The 14,467-nt window shown below is 39.6% G+C and overlaps 1 long non-coding RNA gene across 1 annotated transcript; it reads left to right on the top strand.

The window, feature by feature from the left end:
• The first annotated feature begins 130 nt into the window (after nucleotides 1-130).
• On the top strand, nucleotides 131-13,350 carry LOC134734126 (uncharacterized). The gene is made up of 2 exons (XR_010117490.1): nucleotides 131-366; nucleotides 12,253-13,350. It is a non-coding gene; the product is annotated as an uncharacterized lncRNA (long non-coding RNA).
• Nucleotides 13,351-14,467: the final 1,117 nt, after the last annotated feature.

Here is a 14,467-nt window from a genome sequence, read left to right as displayed (position 1 = left end):
GTGGGCGGGGCGAGACGGGGCGAGGGCCAGGGTAGACGGGGCGGGCGGGGCCCTTAGAAGTTCCGCCCAGAAGCTTCTGCTCATTAACTACAGACGGGAAGCTCAGCCCCTCGGTTTGGGGATTTTCCTGGAGGTCGAGGTCTTGCGCCTCTGTCTGCACCCAAGGCGACCGCCCAGCTTACCCCCGGCTCTTCTGAGCACAGGGAGGCCTCCCAGCAAAGCCTGAAACCCTCTAAGTTTAGCTGCAGGCTTCGAACCTCGACCGTCCCCGCCGAGCCTTGGGCTGCTGAGGTGGGGATGAAATGGGCGAAAGACACTTGGGAGTTAGGAAGAAACAAACAAGCAGGGAAGTGACCGGGAGACAAGGTGAGACTTTGCAGGCTCAGGTGTGAACTGAGTGTTGGAGATAACCACAGTTAACAAAATAAACAAAATTCTTCGCCCCCGTGGAGGTGTTAGCAACCCTGGTGTCTGGGAAGCCCGGAAGAGGCCTGGGTTAGTAACAACCTCCAGGATGCCCTCCGAACTGGTTGGTACTGGCACCGGGACTCTAGACAAGGTCCAGATTCCCGGGCCCTTCCCCTTACAGGTGCAAAAAAGGAGGGTCAGGACCTGCCAGTCCTGGCTTTAGGATGTTGACTGGACGGACCTGGACTCATGGGAACTGTGCGCCAAAGTCCTGGGGGCAAAGTGTCATAACGCTCCTCGTTTGTCTCCTGCCTTCACAAGAGACAGCCCTGCTGCAAGCGGCCAGTGGGAATCCTTGGCCATTGGGGGTATGATCCAAGAATGTAAAGGCTAGCTTTTCAGTGTTTTCGATTTCGTGATATTCGATGCATACAATACAATGTGACTCTTGAAGCTTAATAATCAAATTATCATTATTGAGCCCAGCACCTAAATTTTAAAATGTGAGCAATACCAATAGGGTAACAGAATAAGCAATCCATTCTGTTTTGATTATAGTGAACAAGATTACAATACTTATCTGCAGTTAGGTCTGTCTCTCGGATGTTTGCCTGGTCTTTTTGCTTTTCAAATAACAGTTTAAAATTTGGCAGCCCCCAAAAGCAGCTGGTCTTGCTCATGGCGTTCTCACAACTTTTGTTTGTATGAGAAATCACATTTCATGAGATAAATCTGGGAATTTAGGTTGTTACACAGTGACTCCAGTCACTGACCTACAGAAGTCAGAACAAAGTTGGCTGATTTTAAAACCCTGCATCCATTCACCATTACCATTCCCGCTGTTGGTAAAAAAGGAATCTGATAAAGGAAAAGATACTGGCTTCCTGGAACAGAAAGGAAACCTAACAAGAGGGACTGCAGGGAAAATGCTTTTCAGAAGATGCCATGGGATTTCAGTGACCCCGAGTAATTAGGAGCACATAATTGGGAAGATGAAGGCTTATTTAAACTCAGTTATCTCTGATATGGCCAATTGGCTTAAAGAAAAAAAAAAAAACTCCTTTATGTCCAAAATAACAGACATTCCAGCGGTTCAGTAGGTTCATAATTAACTGCTAAAGAGATTGAACAAAAGAATACATTTTTAATTTAAAATATTACTAAGTTATTTTAATTCGAAATCCAGTGTTACTATTAAAAGTCAAACAATTTGGTTTTTGACTTATTTATTGAAAATAATCTATAAAATAGGCTGGGCGCAGTGACTCATACCTGTAATCCCAGCACTTTGGGAGGCCGAGGCGGGTGGATCACCTGAGGTCAGGAGTTCAGGACCAGCCTGACCAACGTGGTGAAATGCTGTCTCTACTAAAAATACAAATTTAGCTGGGCGTGGTGGCAGGCACCTATAATCCCAGCTACTCAGGAGGCTGAGGCAGGAGAATCGCTTGAACCCGGGAGGCCGAGGTTGCAGTGAGCCGAGATCGCGCCTTTGCAACCACTCCAGCCTAGGCGACCAAACGAGACTCCATCTCAAGCAAAAAAAAAAAAAAAAAAAAATCTATAAAATATTCAAATAGTTTTTAATTATTTTTAATTTTCCAAATTCACTATAAGTGAGATGAGTGAAATAACATGAAGACCAAAATTACAGCTGTAGGAAGGATTAGGAGGCAGTTGCTGAAGCCCGCTGTCAGCAAGAGGTCTGTGAAGATTGATTAAAGAGTACATCAATCTATTATTTAAAATTTCCTTGTCAATAGGTTTCTTCTTTGCTCTTCCTTTCTCAGTTGATTTCTTAACCTACTTTTCATACCTCATTTAGCATGTTTAAATAAAAAAGAAGTCAATGTGAATGTCTTTTAAATTGACACTATCCTAAGGCACCGAAGTCCCATGAATAAGTTTCTGCACTCTGACATTTGGAGATAATCATCTCAGAGACTGCATAATGTCAGCTTGATATTTCTCGCACTGTGAAAATATCAGCTACATGTCAAATCTCTAAAGTCTACCTTAATGTAATAAGTTTCCTCATATTCACAGGCTACTGAAAATTCAAAATATTTAACTGTAGGATGAATGTCTACAGTTAGAGCATTGTCTGCCTCCATCTCTCTCTCTCCCTTCTCACCCTTGCACACACAAAGGTGTATGATTTGCTAGAACAATTATTATTTTTACAAGTATTATTATTACAAGCAAATTTTCTAAATAGTTGCTTCCCCAAGACCATAAGGGGAAAAGGTTTAAAACCTTTCACCTTCAGTTAAAACCAATAACCCAGAAGATAGTTCTTTTCATTCTGGGGGGAAACAGTTCTACTCACTTTCTCATGAGTAGTATGTAGACTTACTCAACTCTAAGTTTGAAATCTTAAGTCAAAACTCACGTGAACATAGAAATGAGAATGCACAATTTCAAGAGTATTAGGAGAGTTAAGTGTTATGTCAAAAAAAGGTGAGGATCCTAATACTGGAGTGGAGTGTGATAAGAAAAAATATCAAATCAAAACTGAGAAAGGTAAAAGTACTTTCATGAACCACCAAAACAACCAAAAGAGGACTTAAATGCCAACTTCCTAAATAAATCTGAACTCCAAGAAACTGTGCTACTGGTTCTGTCTAATGAGTTTCTGCATTCTCATACTCATTTCACAAAATGTTCTTAGACACTCACTGATTGTTGGCCGGGCTCTGCAGGCTGAGTGTGGAGAGGTGGAGAGTTAGAGATGAAAACAAGTCCACGTTTCCAGTTACTACAGCCTTTGGTCTAGACAAGTAAACACAATATGAAACAATTATAAATTCTTTCGCCAAGCTGAGCATACAAGAATTATCACATTTCCTTAGCGGTGTAAAGTTCAACATTATGATGTAGGTTAAAGTAACAGAGTAGAAGTAGCATATACCTCCCACAGTTTCCCAGAGGAGAAATAATTTGGAAATGCTCAGGAACACAGTTGCCCTCCAAAAGTACACAAAGTCTGGGATGTTAACTAGTCATAGTTGTTTTGTTTTGTTACAGTATACAGATCATAAATTTATTTTTCATAATGATAAAAGCAAATCTATGAGAATTTGCCACTGGCTCTGTGATCATACCCTTGTGTGGAAAGATCTGCCTCCATCATGTCCAAGTAATCTGCACTCCCTCCAAAATATTGGCTGCACTCTGCCATGCTTGATTTCTATGCATGAATGGTATCAAGACAGTTCCAGCTTGCTTTATGGGAACCCATCCATATGGCCCAAATCCACCAATATAAAAGCTCAATGCCTTCTCAATGTTATAAAAACAAGTCACTGGTATCATTGGGGTTTTTGAGTTTTTCTAGTTAAAATAGTATCCAATATTTAATTTTGGTGACTACTATAAGTGGATTCTTCTTATTCATTATATTTTCCCACTGTATTACTAGTGTAGCCAGTTTTTATTATCTAAAAGAGGGTTGAGGATTGTGTGACTTAAATATCCTTTTCTCCAAACTCATAAAGGGGCTATCCATGAGTAAACTCTGCCATTTTAGCAAAAGTGATTGAAAATGGAAAGATAGATGTATATCAAGGAACCACAGGTAAAACTGGGAAAATTAGACCTGGATTTCCTTTTTAAAAATTATAGTGGAAGGAGGGAAGAAGGTAGGAAGGGAAAGAGAAAGAGAAAAAAAAGAGGCGGAAGAGGGGAATGGGGAAAAGGAGGAGAAATAGGGAAAGAAAAGGTTGATTTTTATGAGGCAAAAAAAGTCATGAGTTAGGAATTTGTTTTTATGTCAAGAAAAAGTAGAAAAGATTGACTTGCCTGCTTCTTAAATAAAGAAGTCTGAAACTTGATTCAATAACAATATGAGGTCCGAAATTTGATTCAAAATAATATAGGAGGGGGGAAGAGGCTATAGTGTGAGTGGGGCGGAAACTGATCATAGGTTAATGATTGGTGGAGTGGAGTGATGGGTACATGAAGATTCAGTATTTCATTCCCTCTACATTTGTGTATTTCATATTCTTTTTAATAAATGTTAATTTTTAAAATGTGTTCAGTAGATAATACATCAGGATATTTGAGTTTTGCCTAATGCTCAATTAAGGGAAAAAGGACAAAAATAAAGCAGGAAAATAGGGAAGAAAAAGGAAAACCGGGGCCAAATAGAGTGAATAGAGTTGGTGGATGATATTAAGAGACAGAAGATGACAGGTTCTAAATTGATGTGTTTAACAGATGTATGATTTAGGATTAGTTCAGGTGAAAACAAGCACAGAGCCTAACAGTGCAGTGGCTTTAACAAGATACAATTGTTTTCTCTTAAACATTCAAGTCTGGAGGTGGGCAGAGCTTTGGTGCTCCCCAATGTCAGGATACAAGTTCCATCTATTTTGTCGCTCTGCTCTGCACAGATTTGATTCCCATGGTCATGCTGTGGTTCAGGGTGGCTTTTGGAGCTCCGGCCACCGGTCAGAAGAATGGGATTCAGTCCAATGTCATTGGCTAGAACTCAGTCCCCATGACTGCTGCCAGTTAAAAGGGAGCTTGAAAATGTTGGTTTTAATCGGAGAGGCCCTGTACTCATCAAGATGAGTTTGGGTCAGATGGATAGCTTGCAAATATTTTTTTTCCCATTCTGTAGGTTGCCTCTTCACTCTGTTGATTGCTTCCTTTGCTGTGCAGAAGCTTTTTAGTTTGATGTAATCCCATTTGTCTATTGTTTATGTTGCCTCTGCTTTTGAGGTCTTACCCAAAAAATCTTTGCCTAGACCAATGTCCTGATGCATTTCCCCTATGTTTGCTTCTGGTAGTTTCATAGTTTCTGGTCTTAAATTTAAGTCTTTAATCTATTTTGAATTGATTTTTGTATATGGTGAAAGATAGGGATCTAGTTTGTCTCCACTAGAATCTAAACTTCCAGTAAGCTTCCAGGGGCCTCATCATGCTTGTTCACCTCTGTGTCTTCCACACCTAAAACAGCACCTGGCAGATTAGAAATTCAATAATATTTATTGATACAAATAAATTCATCATAAAGTTCATAAATTCTTGATAAAATAACTTAGACTTATCAAGCACCTGCTAAATGTTAGTCATTTTGTAAAATTTCAGGCGTTTTTATGAGTGAATGAGACATAGTCACTGCCCTCCAGGCACTTGGAATCTAATCCCAGAGTGGCACCAGCGTTTCCTGAGATGAAGTGATGAAGGTCCTGCCAAAGAAGTAAAAAACCATTGGAGAAGGCCTCGGATGCCTGGTTTGGCCATTGTGATAGAGGTGCCCCATCATAGGGTAAGGGGGGGAGGAAGAAAGCTTAAGGAAATGTGGCTGGAAAGATAGATCTCTGCCTTTATTCTTCAACAAGCATTTATTGAGCACCTTACTATGTGCCAAGTATTGCACCAGGTCCCAGGGAAACTGATTTGCAACAGGAATCTCTTAGAAGTTGTAGTATAGTGGGAGAGACAGGTCTTAAAAGATCATACATGGCCAGGCGCGATGGCTCACGCCTATAATCCCAGCACTTTGGGAGGCCGAGACGGGCGGATCACGAGGTCAGAAGATCAAGACCATCCTGGCTAATACGGTGAAACCCCGTCTTTACTAAAAAAACACAAAAAAATTAGCCAGGCGTGGTGGCGGGCGCCTGTAGTCCCAGCTGCTTGGGAGGCTGAGGCAGGAGAATGGCGTGAACCCGGGAGGCGGAGCTTGCAGTGAGCTGAGATCGCACCACTGCCCTCCAGCCTGGGCGACAGTGAGACTCCGTCTCAAAAAAAAAAAAGATCATACATGTGGTCATCTGCAGCCTGTTGAAATCATGGGAGTGGATGATTGCCGGTCTGAATCTCAAGAATTTCACAATGACGGTGATGTACTTCCTGGCAATGAAACAAAGAAGCACTCTTTTGCTGGTGTTTCTAACACAATCTGGATCAAAACAATAACCCCTTTGTGGGAGTGTTTCTGCATTTCCCTGTTGTTTTTCACTTTCTAACATTATTTCCTTCTGTTTTTAGTGGGGAAAAACAGTCAATGGAGAAAATCTCCCTTGTAGCACAATTGCCACCTGCTAATACCACATTGGCTTTTGTTCTGTCTGCCTGACTGCCTCTCTTTCTCTCTCTCTCTCTCTCTCTCTCTCTCCCTCTGTGTGTGTGTGTGTGTTTGTCTCTCTGCTTTAGTGATATAAAAGCTATCTAAGAATAAAAGGCTAGGCTATAATACTTTGTCATTTGTTGTTTTAGGTAAAATCCTTGTATATTTTCGTGATTCTCATTGCCGTTCAAAACATTAATTAGCCAGAAATTTTTTCACTGAGAGCTTCATTAGTTTCAAAATGAACATTATACTTCCAGATGAAACACAGCCAGAGCTTCTACTCTTGGGATCATATTACCACATACTTTGGTATGTGGTAATGCTTGTCATTACCTCTTTCCCCTTTTTCCTAAGATAATTCCTTACTTCTCCCCCTGATGAACTGTTACTCATTCTTCAGGTCTGAATCCCACTCATCCTATACTTCCCCATCACTTATCATAGGGAACTGTATTTGCTTATATGTCTATAATCCCAGTAGATTATGATTTTCATGAGATGAGGATGCATTTCTATGTCATCTTTGGTTGTATCTCCAACTCTTAGCACAGGGCCTGGCATATAAAAGGCATTCAATATTTGTGGATTTAATATTGTGGAATTAATGCATGGTTATAGTGCATAAGTAAATAGGTTATGGTTCACTTTTCTTATTACCTCCACTCTGATTTCTACCAGATTTTATCATACCTTGAACATGTTGACACACATCAGTGTTAGGCAGGCAGATTAATACTGATGTCTTTATTTGATTCACATTGAGAGTAGTGAAGAAAATACAAATGGGCAAATGCAACAATGGGTTAATCCTAATGAATCCCCACAGTTTCATACAGGGAGCTGAAAAGAGGAGTGCATGTCACCTTAACAGTAACTTTTCACATTTGACTAATAGTTGCTCACAGTTACCACTTCACTTGATTGTATTATGCACAAATAAAAATGGCTTTTAAAGTAATTTAAAGCTACTATGCAATATAAAGTTTTGACATTACTGGGTTGAGTCTGGAAATCATGTGGTAGGTAAATCTATATAGTGTTTATGTCCCAAACTGAAATGAGATGCCCCATGGTACCTGATCCAGGCTAGCTAGAAATCTATCCTATTTCCACCTGAATGAGTGAGTAGGGTATAATGTTTTGTTACTATACAAGTTACTATTAATTATTTTTAAAATAACTAAGTCACTCAAGGCAAGTGATGTATAACAATATAACCATGGTAATTAAAATTAAGAAGAGGCACTTAGATATCTTAGTCTATAAGTCATGATCTCTTAAGAAGTTTCTTTTTCTTTTCTATTCTTTTTTTATTTTTCTGGTGCTTCTCCTTTTATTTTTCTGATGCTTCAATATGTTGTTGACCATGGCTTAAATTAACAAATCAGATTATGTTGAAAGGGGCAGGGGATTCACTGGAGAGGGACCCAAGGGAACTTTTTATTGTTGGTTAAAATTCTCTATTTCTTACTTGGGGTAGTAGTTACATGAGTTTAAGCCATTTAACTGTATCTTTAAGAGCTGTGCATTTTATTTTATGTACATCATAATTTTTAAAAGTATTGGGGGAAAATAGACAGGTAAGCAAGTTCATAATATTTTCATAAGATTCCTGTTTTTTTCTGAATTTGAGCTGAATATGCTCTCAGCTTAAAAATTGAAGGGAATTTATTCTTTTAAAAAATACGTAAGCTTTGCTACTGCTTGATTTTTAGGTTATAACAACAAATCTTGGCAAGAAAAAAATACACGTTTCAAGTGTCTTCAAATGGCACCAATCTGTGTCTGTGAATGAAATGCTAATAGAACTGAAGAAAACCAAATCTTCACTTAGGGAAAATTGTTTTTAGCCTAAAAGCTCAGCCTACCATTGTCTGTTAATATTAACCAAAAGAAAAAAAAATGATTGATTCAAGTACACTTCATTTTACACAGACTGAGTAGTTACTCAAAAAAAAATTTTTTTTTTTTTTTGAGACCAAGTCTTGCTGTCACCAAGGCTGGAGTGCAGTGGCGCAATCTCAGCTCACTGCAACGTCCACCCCCCGGGTTCAAGCGATTCTCTTGCCTTAGCCTCCTGAGTAGCTGGGACTACAGGCATGAGCCACAACGCCTGGCTAATTTTTTGTAATTTTGGTAGAGACAGGGTTTCACCATGTTGGCCAGGCTGGTCTTGAACTCCTGACCTCAAGTGATCCACCCACATCAGCCTTCGAAAGTGCTGGGATTACAGATGTGAGCCACTGCAGCCAGCCATTATTCAAATAATTTTTAATGCATTAAACAAACTATTTCAAATAATTTTATAATTATATTTATTTTTGGCAAAGTGAGGTACCTGTAATGATATGGGCAGTCTAGTATTCTTTATATATCACTTTTTATTTTATTATTATTATTTGTAGAAACAGGGTCTTGCTGTGTTCAGGCTGTTCTCAAACTTCTGGCCTCAAATGATCCTTCTGCCTCAGCATCCCCATGTGCTGGGATTACAGGTGTAAGCCACCATGCCTAGACTGTGTATCACTTTTTAGATACATTTTTTATATATATTTTAACATCTCTGAAATCAAGAAGCTCCATACCATCAATGGCATCTTGCCTTGGCATTAGCCAGGCAGCAGACGAGATGGCTTGTACATGCATTATTTTGTCATTTCCTTGATGACTTGATTTCTGAGATCATGAAATCTTATAGAATGGCAGAATGACTATTAACATCTTGGAAAGAAGTCCTGGAGGTATTAGTGGAGTTTTGGGGGGGATTGTTTGTTTGTTTCTTAAGAAACACAGTTTCACCAATGCTGTCAAAGAAACAAAGGATAATACATATGGAAGAATACAGACACCAATGCCTCTGAGTTGAAATGTGGTTCACAGACATAGAATGTTAAAAAGTTTTGGGAATACTTTAGCCAAGTTTTGACTGATATCTTCCTTTCTACGTATGAATAATAGTGATATTTGATCATATACATCTAACTAAATCTAAAAGAGCTTTGTCAAGAAGTATAAAATAAAAATTTCAAATGGTAAATAACCCAGAGTATAACTGGCAGCTATTTTCTTTTGTAGAGCCACATAAAATAGTGGTCCATCTCACAATTGATGGCATCTTAGGTTCTATGAAAACTGATCTTTGTCATTTGGCTTTGTGTCTGTTGGCTTTTCAGCCAGGGTAATGGTGGAAGAGTAGGGACGAAAAACCTATAATCAAATAATATCTTAAATGTATAACAATAACAGTACCATTTATTAGCTACTATAGGCCAACAGTTATGCTAATTGCATTATGTACATTATTGCATGTTATTCTTCCCAAAAACCCTGAAAGGCAGTTATTATTGAACTTTTTTTCCTTCAGAGACATTAAATAACATGACCAAGGTAAAAGTGCAAAGCAGAATTTGAACCTAGTTTTGAGTGACCCCCCTGCCAAAAGCTCTTAATTTCTGTACAGTAACTACCCTCACCCCACTCCCAACATCCCTAGGAGTTCAAAGTAAAAGCTTAAAGAAGGTGCTGAGAGCTAGAAAGAGATAGAGAGAATGAGAATCCCAGCAACATTCAGTCACTGTTCAGGTTGTTCTCAAAGCCAGCTTTATCCTTGATTTGGTGGTGCAGCTCTTTCTTCAATTATGCCCTTTATTAGAATCCTAATATCAAAGCATCCTCTTTTTTTGCCTTAGTTAGTTCTATCTGGGATTTTATTCCTTGCAACCAAAAGTATACCATTGTAAGCCGGGCGCGGTGGCTCACGCTTGTAATCCCAGCACTTTGGGAGGCCGAGGCGGGCGGATCACGAGGTCAGGAGATCGAGACCACGGTGAAACCCCGTCTCTACTAAAAATACAAAAAATTAGCCGGGCGTGGTGATGGGTGCCTGTAGTCCCAGCTACTTGGAGAGGCTGAGGTAGGAGAATGGCGTGAACCCGGGGGCGGAGCTTGTAGTGAGCCGAGATTGTGCCACTGCACTCCAGCCTGGGCGACAGAGCGAGACTCCGTCTCAAAAAAAAAAAAAAAAAAAAAAAGTATACCATTGATACCATTGTAATCATTCACAGTTTTAATACATTTATACATTTTACTAGTAATAATAAAATATTACTTTTCACACACCTCTAACAGCCAGATTTGAGCCCTGCTGTCTCACTTCTTTAAAAGTGCAATGAATGAAGCTGGCTGTTTCAGTTACAAGTCTGTGGCTCTGGAAGCATCTGATTCTCTGTAGGATTAAACTATGCCCTAATCAGCACTGGGTAAGAAGCAGTAAAATAAGCACAAAGAACTTAGACCATGAGTCAGCTCAGTTTTCCTGAGCAGCTCTGTTTTAGAGCAAGTTGCTTAACTTTGATGAAACTCAGTTTCCTCCACTGTAAAAAGATGCAAATTACACGATGATTTCTGAGAACCTTTCTGGTTTTTAAAATTCTTTCTTCTTGCACAGATTAAAGTCATCCAGACATTGCATGGGTTACATGTGAGTATATCCAGTGGATTTCATGGCCCATTTCACTCCCAGCTTCTTTGATCATATGTATTTTCTTCTTAATAGAACTCAAATTCAGTATTATCAAGTGATACGCTTAACAAAGTTAAGTGAAGACAATATCATTTTGCTCAGTAGTGAGAATTTCTAAGAACTATGAAATACCTATGGATGAAATAAAAGAATAAACTGATGTTATAAACCTTATCTACCTCATGATAGTTTTTATACTATAAGACTTGTGACTGGGAAAAGGAAAAATCACTAAGTTCTGAAATGGTACAGAGAGTTTCCATTCTCCCTGCAGTTGAAGTCAGGTCTTCAAAGCTAGACAATGAGAAGGAAACGGAAATGTTCTTGTTTTTCCTTATGGACTATTGATTTTATTTATTTTTTCTTTTTTGAGACAGAGTCTTGTTCTGTTGCCCAGGCTGGAGTGCAGTGGCACAATCTAGGCTCACTGCAACCTTTGACTTCCAGGTTCAAGCGAGTCTCATCTCTCAGCCACCTGAGTAGCTGGGATTACAGGAGTACACCACCATGCCCAACTAATTTTTGTGTTTTTTGTAGAGACAAGGTTTCGCCACGTTGGCCAGGCTGGCCTCGTATTCCTGGCCTCAAGTGATCCACCTGCCTCAGCCTCCCAAAGGGCTGGGATTACAGGTGTGAGCCATGGCACCTAGCTTTATTTTAACTTTTATTACCAAAATCAAATGGGTGATTGCTTTTGTCACCAAAATAATGACCTTTTAAAAGCCCACCTTAATAAGTAACTTGCAATTACAAAAAAAGTTTGTGTACTCAATCTTAGCCAGTTGATACAATTTTACAAATCAAAAACTAAACTCCTTAGCCAAAATATTGACTTGGAAAAACAAAGCACAGGATGCAATTTGGAAATTATTATATTATTGTTTCTCTCAAAAGCACAAATCATTTTTTTCCAACAAAAGTAGAATTGATTCAATAAAGAGCGTTAAAGTTATAATGTATTTGAGGGGATGCGACTCAATATATTTTTATATTTAATGGTGTCATATGATTCACTGAAAGAACCATCTCCGAAGTCAGTAATAAATATGGCTTGGGATTTTTGATAGCTTTGTATTGATGCCTAACCTACTTATACTTAAGCAATTATTCAGGGGTATGATTTCCGTCATGTGTTCATTACTTTGGGTAACATTTTAAGAAAGGGAAAGCAAGGAAAGGAACAAAACTATATTTACTAAATACTAATTACGTCCACTGTTTTAATTGTTTGCACCAGCAGATGGGCGTCCACAGAATGAATACAGGAATGTCTGTCTGCCTGTCTGTGCATACTCTGTGAAGGAATACACCAATATTACATGCTGACCCAAGGATAGCCAGTACACCTTCTGCAAGAGGAAAGTTTGTGTTTCAAAATCCATCAAGGTAAATCTTTGGCTGCCCACACTCGTATCCCCAGATATCAGGGAATCTTAATCATCCACATGTAGTGAGGCCCAGCTATGGTGCTAGTTCCAACAGTACATAAATGGCTGTGACTGCCAGGAGGAAGCTGACTCAGTATGGCTCCCCAGTCACTAGCAGTGGTGATATTCACAATATTTAACAGCAAATGCAGCTTGAGGCCTGGCCAATCTAAACACTAGATATAAACATCTCTGCTGGCTGGTGCAGTGCACCCTGGCTGAGTGTCAGCCCCAGCAATTGAGTGTCAGCTTGAGCAACCAGTGCAACTTTAGAGTTTACAAATACACGTAAAAGTATATTATCTCATTTAGTCCCCCAAAATTATGTTATGTAGGTATTATTACTTTTCTCAATTTATGGGTGAGAAAATTGAGGCTTACAGAGGTCAAGTAATTTTCCCTAGGTCACACAACTAGTTAAGTGGTAGAACTTAGATGAACTATGGCTGACCAGCACAACCAGTTTGCTTTCTTCTGCGGTTTCTCTTCCATTCCCAATGCTAATTATACAGACAAGAAACTCTCTAATTTTTTACACTATACTACCTACTCAGAAGTCAGAAAATAAAAGTGACAATTAGGCCAGGTGCAGTGGCTCATGCCTATAATCCCAGCATTTTGGGAGGCTGATGCAGGAGGATCACTTGAGCCAAGGAGTTCAAGACCAGCCTGAGCAACACAGCAAGACCTTGTCTCTACAAAAAAAAAAAAAAAAAAAAAAAAAAAAAATTAAAAATACACATATACCTGTGGTCCCAGCTATTCAAGAGGCTGAGGTGCGAGAATGACTTGAGCCCAGAAGATCGAGACTACAGTGAACTGTAATCACACCACTGCACTCCAGCTTGGCTGACAGAGCAAGACCCTGTTTCAAAAAATAAAAATTAAACAAATAAAAAAATAAAAATGTTGATCCAGTACTTCAGCATTGTGTTATTCAAATCACTCAGTTACAAGTAGTTTCCACTATATGACTTTTTACTTGGCCTGTGGAAATGTTAATGACTGTGCAAAGAAATATGTGAATAAGCCACATTGAATATTATTTTCGTGAGGCTTTTCTTCACTGCTCTCAACTTCTGCTACCATCAGCATGTTAATCTGTATTGAAAAAAATGAACTAAATAGCTAGCTTCCTGGATAAAATTTATCCTATGAGTTTAATCTTAGTAAGCAAGGCATGAAGTCATTCAGTCTTTTTTTTTTTTTTTTGAGATGGAGTCTCGCTCTGTCACCCAGGCTGGAGTGCAGTGGTGTGATCTTGGCTCACTGCAACCTCCGACTCCCGGGCTCAAGCGATTCTCCTGCCTCAGCCTCCCAAGTAGCTGGGACTACAGGTATGTGCCACCATGCCCAGCTAACATTTTGTATTGTTAGTAGAGACGGGGTTTCACTGTGTTCGCCAGGATGGTCTCGATCTCCTGACCTCATGATCCACCCACCTCGGCCTCCCAAAGTGCTGGGGTTACAGGCGTGAGCCACCATACCTGGCCGTCATTCAGTCTCTTTAAGGATTAAAAATCCATTTATCCTGGGGAGAGACAAAACTCTGATGCCTAAAAATTCCAAATAATTTATGTAGAACCTCACCCTCAAGGAGGTGGAGTACAATTGCCCACTCCTTGAGTACAGGCTTCACATGGTGACTTCCATCCGTGAGGACAGTATGAAAGGAGAGTGGGGAAGGGAGAGTAACTTCACAGTGGAGAAACCTGACAAACACTATGTTGGCCATGTGATCAAGGTCAACATCAACAGCGATAAGTAATGTTGGCAGTATGTACCCTTGATGTGAGGGGATTAAAGTGATACTTTACTTCTGTGGTCTTCCTCACCCAGACCCACAACCCCAGTTTAATAGTGAGAAAAACGTCAGACAAATTCCAGTTGAGATACATTCTACAAAGTACCTGACCAGTACATGCTCCAAGCTACCAAGGTCATCAAAAACAAGAAAAATCAGAGAAACTGTCACAGTCAAGATGAGACCATGAAAAGACAAACTTTGGCAAATGAAACTTTTAGAGT

Source organism: Symphalangus syndactylus, chromosome 12 (genome assembly GCF_028878055.3).
Source record: "Symphalangus syndactylus isolate Jambi chromosome 12, NHGRI_mSymSyn1-v2.1_pri, whole genome shotgun sequence".
Classification (NCBI taxonomy): Eukaryota; Metazoa; Chordata; class Mammalia; order Primates; family Hylobatidae; genus Symphalangus; species Symphalangus syndactylus.
Note: the sequence above shows the minus strand (reverse complement) of the source record. Positions and strands in the feature narration are given on the sequence as shown.